Below are 8,123 nucleotides of genomic sequence, written 5' to 3'. Positions count from 1 at the left end.
AACAGAATAAAGAAAAAAGAATGAAAAGAAATGAAGACAGCAAAAGAGACCTCTGGGACAACATTAAATGTAACAACATTCACATTATACGGGTCCCAGAAGGAGAAGAAAGAGAGAAAAGACCCGAGAAAATATTTGAAGAGATTATAGTAGAAAACTTCTCTAACATGGGAAAGGAAATAGCCACCCAAGTCCAGGAAACACAGAGAGTCCCAGGCAGGGTAAACCCAAGGAGGAACACACCAAGGCACACAGTAATCAAATTGGCAAAAAATAAAGACAAAGAAAAATTATTGAAAGCAACAAGGGAAACACAAAAAATAACATAAAAGGGAACTCCCATAAGGTTAACAGCTGATTTCTCAGTGGAAATTCTACAAGCCAGAAGGGAGTGGCATGATATATTTACAGTGATGAAAGGGAAAAACCTACAAACAAGATTACTCTACAAGGATCTCATTCAGATTCAATGGAGAACTCAAAAGCTTTACAGACAAGCAAAAGCTGAGAGAATTCAGCACCACCACACCAGCTCAACAACAAATGCTAAAGGAACTTCTCTAAGTGGGAAACACAGAGAAGAAAAGGACCTACAAAAACAAACCCATAACAATTAAGAAAATGGTAATAGGAACATACTTACTGATAATCACCTTAAACGTGAATGGATTAAATGATCCAACCAAAAGACACAGGCTCACTGAATGGATATAAAAACCAAATCCATATATATGTTGTCTACAAGAGACCCACTTCAGACCTAGGGACACATGCAGACTGAAAGTGAGGGGATGGAAAAAGATATTCCATGCAAATGGAAAGCAAAAAAAAAAAAGCTGGAGTAGCAATACTCATATCAGGTAAAATAGACTTTAAAACAAAGAATGTTAAAAAGACAAAGAAGGCCACTACATAATGATCAAGGGATCAATCCAAGAAGATGATACAACAATTATAAATATATATGCACCCAACATAGGAGCACCTCAATACATAAGGTAACTGTTAACAGCTATTAAAGAGGAAATCGACAGTAACACAATAATAGTGGGGGACTTTAACACCTCACTTACCCCAATGGACAGATAATCCAAACAGAAAATTAATAAGGAAACACAAACTTTAAATGACACCCTAGACCAGATAGTGTTAATTGATATTTATGGGACATTCCATCCAAAAACAACAGATTACACTTTCTTCTCAAGTGCACATGGAATATTCTCCAGGATAGATCACATCTTGGGTCACAAATCAAGCCTCGGTAAATTTAAGAAAATTGAATTAATATCAAACATCTTTTCTGACCACAATGCTATGAGATTAGAAATCAGTTACAGGGGAAAAAAACGTAAAAAATACAAACACATGGAGGCTAAAAAATACTTAACTAAATAATCAAGAGATCACTGAAGAAATCAAGAGGAGATCAAAACATACATAGAGACAAATTACAATGATAACACGATGATCCAAAACCTATGGGATGAAGCAAAAGCAGTTCTAAGAGGAAAGTTTATAGCAATACAACCTACTTCAAGAAATGAGAAAAATCCCAAATACACAATATAACCTTACACCTAAAGGAACGAGAGAAAGAACAAACAAAACCCAAAGTTAGTAGAAGGAAAGAATGCATAAAGATCAGAGCAGAAATAAATGAAATAGAAACAAAGAAAATAGCAAAGATCAATAAAACTAAAAGCTGATTCTTTGAGAAGGTAAACAAAATTGATAAACCATTAGCCCGACTCATCAAGAAAAAGAGGGAGAGGGCACAAATTAGAAATGAAAAAGGAGAAGTCACAACAGACACCGCAGAAATACAAAGCACCATGAGAGACTACTACAAGCAACTCTATGCCAATAAAATGGATAACCTGGAAGAAATGGACAAATTCTTAGAAAGGTACAACCTTCCAAGACTGAACAAGGAAGAAATAGAAAACATGAACAGACCAATCACAAGTAATAAAATTGAAAGTGTGATTAAAAGTCTTCCAACAAACAAAAGTCCAGGACCAGATGGCTTCACAGGTGAATTCTATCAAACATTTAGAGAAGAGCTAACACCCATCCTTCTCAAATGCTTCCAAAAACATTGCAGAGGAAGGAACACTCCCAAACTCATTCTACGAGGCCACCATCACCCTGATACTGAAACCAGACAAAGCTACTACAAAAAAGAAAATTACAGACCAATAACACTGATGAATATAGATGCAAAAATCGTCCTCAAAATACTAGTAAACACAATCCAACAACACAAGGATCATACTCTATGATCATGTGAGATTTATCCCAGGGATGCAAAGATTCTTCAATATACACAAATTAATCAATGTGATATAACATATTAACAAATTGAAGAATAAAAACCATATGATCATCTCAATAGATGCAGAAAAAGCTTTTGACAAAATTCAACACCCATTTATGATAAAAAAAAAACTCTCCAGAAAATGGGCATAGAGGGAAGCTGCCTCAACATAATAAAGGCCATAAATGACAAACCGACAGCAAACATCATTCTCAATGGTGAAAAACTGAAAGCACTTCCTCCAATATTAGGAACAAGACAAGGATGTCCACTGTCACCACTATTATTCAACATAGTTTTGGAAGTCCTAGCCACAGCAATCAGAGAAGAAAAAGAAATAAAAGGAATACAAATTGGAAAAGAAGAAGTAGAAGTGTCACTGTTTGCAGATGACATAATACTATACATAGATAATCCTAAAGATGCCACCAGAAAATTACTAGAGCTAATAAATGAATTTGGTAATGTTGCAGGATACAAAATTAATGCACAGAAATCTCTTGCATTCCTATACATTAATGATGAAAAATATGAGAGAAAAATTAAGGAAACACTCCCCTTTACCACTGCAAAAAAATAATAATATACCTAGGAATAAACCTACCTAGGGAGACAAAAGACCTGTATGCAGAAAACTACAAGACATTGATGAAAGAAATTAAAGATGATACAAACAGATGAAGAGATATACCATGTTCTTGGATTGGAAGAATCAATATTGTGAAAATGACTATACTACCCAAAGCAATCTACAGGTTCAGTGCAATCCCTATCAAATTACCAATGGCATTTTTTACAGAACTAGAACAACAATCTTAAAATTTGTATTGAGACAAAAAAGACCTCAAATAGCCAAAGCAGTCTTGAGGGAATAAAACGGAGCTGAAGGAATCAGACTTCCTGACTTCACACTATACTACAGAGCTACAGTAATCAAGACAGTATGGTACTGGCACAAAAACAGAAATATAGATCAATGGAACAGGATAGAAAGCCCAGAGATAAACCCATGCACCTATGGTCAACTTATCTATGATGAATGAGGCAAGGATATACAATGGAGAAAAGGCAGTCTCTTCAACAAGTGGTGCTGGGAAAACTGGACAGCTACATGTAAAAGGCTGAAATTACAACACTCCCTAACACCATATGCAAAAATAAACTCAAAATGGATTAAAGACCTAAATGTAAGACCGGACAATATAAAACTCTTAGAGGAAAACATGGAAAAAACACTCTTTGACATAAATCAAAGAAAGATCTGTTTTGATCCACCCCCTAGAGTAATGGAAATAAAAACAAAAATAAACAAATGAAACTTAAAAGCTTTTGCACAGCAAGCGAAATTACAAATAAGACGAAAAGACAACCCTCAGAATGGGAGAAAAATATTTGCAAACGTATCAACAGACAAAGGATAGTTCTCCAAAATATATAGACAGCTCATGTAGCTCAATATTTAAAAAACGAACATCCCAAACAAAAAAAACATATTTGCACAATGGTTGATGCATAGAAAATTCTGACTCTGAAAAGAGGAAGTCAACCAAACTGGAAAAACTAGAAGATTCAACTCAGACTACTTCTTCTCAAGGTGGTCAGCTTTGACAAGTTGTGCTAGTACCATTATTAATCCTTAGACTATAGCTATATCCAAACCCAGATGCATCATGTCACTTTGGCCATAATTTTGGCCAAAACCATCAGTACCTGTCTTTCTTTACAATGAAATGATTTTGTGCACTTAAAAGAGTTTACTATTCAGATTTCTTCTCCTTAGAAACAGACCAGCTGATTGGAGAAAACTTCTGCTGATAAGAATGAAATGCATCCCAAGCTAAAAAAGCGAAAACTGTGGTCTTCACCATATGACATTGTTCAAACTTGATTTTTATTTCCCTGTACAAAGACTTCGTATATGCTTTTTTTTCACAGAATGTTAGGATTTTATTCAGGTTTTTAAAATTTGGATAAATAATGGTAATACTGAAAACTCTAACATGGTGATGTTCATTGGTTATTTTTTTGCTTTATTCTTGATTATCATATAACTAATGAGATTCAAATAGCTAGTGGTATTTCCACTATAATTTTCATCTTTTTTTGCGGGGGGGGTGGGAGGGCGCACCACATGGCTTGCAGGATCTTAGTTCCCTGACCAGGGATTGAACCCTCACCCTCGGCAGTGAAAGTGCAGAGTCCTAATGATGCCGAAAGCTCGGCCTCTGTGCACCAGTGCCGGAACGAATCTCCGAGACAGAGTTTTGGGTGAAGAAAAAAGAATAGCTTTATTGCTTTGCCAGGCAAAGGGGGACACAGAGGGCTCCTGCCCTCGAAAACTATGTGTCCCTTAATGTTTTTTATTGAAGTAAAGTTGATTTACAATGTTGTGTTAGTTTCAGGTGTACAGCACAGTGATTCATTATATAAGTATATTCTTTTTCAGACTCTTTAAGGAGTTTTTTTTAAATCAAGTCTTAATTTGTAGCAGGCTCACTGATGAACCCTGAAAGTAAAGGAACCAAAACTGGCAAAGATGCCTTATGTTGTGGAGTGAATTCACAGTTCATGCCCTTAAGGTTTTTTCCAGAGGTTTTTGGAAATGCCTTATGATTACAACAGAACTTTACTCTTTCTATCTTTTTATACCCTGTCCCCATCTGGCTAGATGTCCCACAGCTTTCAAAGCATCCTGATAATTTTTTTTTATATAATACTACATATTTTTATTGGGATCTTTCAGTGTACTAGGATTTGTTTAGAGCTCTTGGGTTTTCATTGTTTTGGTTAGAATTTTACTTTTATGAGGTGTTAGGGCAGAAGAGGGGGTGTGTTTTATTTTTATTTTGTTTTTATTTTGATTGCCACACACTCTTCTAACCCTTCCCCTTGTGTTGACCCCTCTGAAAAGATAATAATCTCACTTCCTACATCGTAAGAGAAATTCTTAACAGGTCAAGAATCATAATCAGGTTTAGACAGTTATTTTAGCCTTCCTTTTCTATCCCACTGACATTAAACCCAAGATGAGTCGAAATGTGATATGTTCCATGCGTTCTTTTCAAATATCTTTGAAATAGGCACATGGTTTCAGTTTTGTGCTGGAATAGTCTGTTCCAAAGAATTGCAGTTTTCTGATCCTCCTTAATTATTAGCATTGTATTTCTAGAAAGTACACCAAAGAAAGCTTTTCACTGGATACAACCTTAAATAACTAAATTTAACCTTAAAGTAGATGACCTGAATCATATATAAGAAATATTAAAATCTTCCTCCCAAGACCCATGGAAGAAGAAAGGGACAAGGACTAAATACAATAAAAAATATTTTCAAAACCATTTGCTTTTGATCCAAATTGGGATCTACTTTCTTTTCTGACTTTGAATAGAGAAAAGGACTAATTTAATTGTGTAATCTCCTACCATGCCCTTGTGGTTGTATCTGAACCAGTATGACATGTAAAAAGTCTCAAAGGAGAGCAAAACAGTCAGGAAATGCTGTTAGTTCATACAAATGACATCAGGAATTATGTCGAACCACATATGGCTTGATAGTCTTTTTCCTTGAGCTATAAAGATTGCACTGACAAGAGTAAAAAGACAATACAATCTTCTTTCACTTTTTGGCAAACTTCAGGCTGGAAGTTTTATTTGCCATGTACCAGCTTTATTCCTCTTCCAAAGGTGAAATGAGGGGTCTTGGGGAGAATTTTGATTCTCTGCTCTTCCTCTCTAGTAAAATTACTCCTTTGTTGTAATTTTTTCCAGAACTGATAAATTCTATAAAATTTTTTTCAAATCATGATGACCAAGTAGTTTCCTCTTTCCCTTGTTTCTCGTAATCTTCAAAGTAGAAAGAAATTCCGTAAGTAGAGCCAGAATTGCTATTCCTAAACAAGTCATCCCATGAAACCAAGTTACAATCTTAGTCTTGTCCCTAAGGAGATGCCTGATCTTAAGCAAGTTATCACGTGTAATATAGGAAAAAATAACCTTTTTCCCAAAAAATGTTGTTGGAAGTTTAAATGATAGGATAATCTCAGTGAATGCTGGTTTCCTACCTGCCTGTCAGCTTTCAATCAATAATCTTGAGTTACATTGGCTTGGTTCATCTATGAATCACAAACTATTTTTCATCTAAAGAATAGTCAAATCCAGCAATTCCACTTCTGGATATATATCCAGAAAAAATTCAAACACTAATTCGAAAAGATACATGCACCTCAATGTTCATTAGCAGTACTATTTACAATAGACAAGATATGGTAACAACCCAAGTGTCCATCAACAGACAAATGGATAAAGAAGATGTGGTAAATATATACGAAGGAATATTACTCAGCCATTAAAAAGAATGAAATTCTACCATTTGCAGCAATGTGGATGGACCTAGAGAATATTATGCTTAGTGAAATAAATTTGACAGAGAAAGACCAATACTGTAGGATATCACTTATACATGGAATCTAAAAAATAGTACAAATGAAGGTATATAGCAAAACAGAAACAGACTCACAGATACAGAAAACATGGATGAAGATGCAAAAAAAATACTACAGAAGTAGAATCACTGTCATGTGAAAATCTACACTTTTAATCAAACCAGGTACCTGAGGATTAATAAAGAATCTTTACTACCTGTAGCAAAGAATGTTTCATTCTCAGGGGAAAATACAGAAGCCTGGTACCCTCCGGGTTATGGAAATATTTATGCCGGTTTCTACAACTCTGGTTTGCTTTATACCTTTATAGGAGAAGGCAAAGGGTATATTTTTGAGTCCAACATAGATAATCTGGGTACCACAGTGGATCTTTATATTCTTAATCATCTAACAAACCCACCCAATGGAAAACCTTGTCAATTTGTCATGGAAGTCACAAATAAAACACATGCAGATGTAAAGGGTGGGACACTCACTCAGTATGAAGGCAAATTGAGACTGATGGAAATTGCTCAAGTGCCAAAAGCATATGCTGATGAGTATAAATCTGTATCAAAATTCAAAATATTTAATACAAACAACCTATGGATCTCTCTTACAGCAGTTAAAAGACTGCAGGAGCAGAATGCTATTGACATGGAAATCATTGTAAATCCAAAGACTTTGGATGGAGGCCTGAATGTCATTCAGTTGGAAACTGCAGTAGGGGCTGCCATTAAAAGCTTTGAGAACTCTCTAGGTAATTAATGTTCCTAGGAGCCGTTTTCTGCCTGTCAAAACCACATCAGATCTCTTGCTTGTGATGTCAAACCTTTATAGTCTTAATGCAGGATCTCTGACAATGAGTGAAAAGCGGGAATTTCCTACAGTGCCCTTGGTTAAATTAGGCGGTCCTTTTACGAAGGTTCAGGATTATCTAAGGAGATTTGAAAGCATACCAGATATGCTTGAATTGGATCACCTCACAGTTTCAGGAGATGTAACATTTGACAAGAATGTTTTATTACAGGGAACGGTTATCATCATCGCAAATCATGGTGACTGAATTGACATCCCACCTGGAGCAGTATTAGAGAAAAAGATTGTATCTGGGAACCTTCATACCTTGGACCACTGAATGAAAAATATTGTGCACATTTTATACTAATTATGGGCTAAACAATTTCTTACAATGAAGTGTTCTCTAGGATTATAAAATGGGCAGGTACTTTATTATGTTACTGTACCATGCAGTGCTAATTTTTAAGTTGAGTTTTCTGCAGTATGCTTTTAGTCTATGAAAAGCACAGGTGGAAGCAATACTTTTCTTTTTGAAGAAGATCCTGAAAGTTAAATTCATCTTAAAGTGCAATATTGTTTAAG

The 8,123-nt window shown here is 35.3% G+C and overlaps 1 pseudogene; it reads left to right on the top strand.

The window, feature by feature from the left end:
- The first annotated feature begins 6,836 nt into the window (after positions 1-6,836).
- On the top strand, positions 6,837-7,878 carry LOC113626136 (UTP--glucose-1-phosphate uridylyltransferase pseudogene; annotated as a pseudogene).
- Positions 7,879-8,123: the final 245 nt, after the last annotated feature.

This window comes from Aethalodelphis obliquidens, unplaced genomic scaffold (assembly GCF_003676395.1).
Source record: "Aethalodelphis obliquidens isolate GAN/ISIS:26980383/991018 unplaced genomic scaffold, ASM367639v1 scaffold17, whole genome shotgun sequence".
NCBI lineage: Eukaryota > Metazoa > Chordata > Mammalia > Artiodactyla > Delphinidae > Aethalodelphis > Aethalodelphis obliquidens.
The sequence above is the reverse complement of the archived record's forward strand: the minus strand, read 5'-3'. Positions and strand labels throughout refer to the sequence as shown.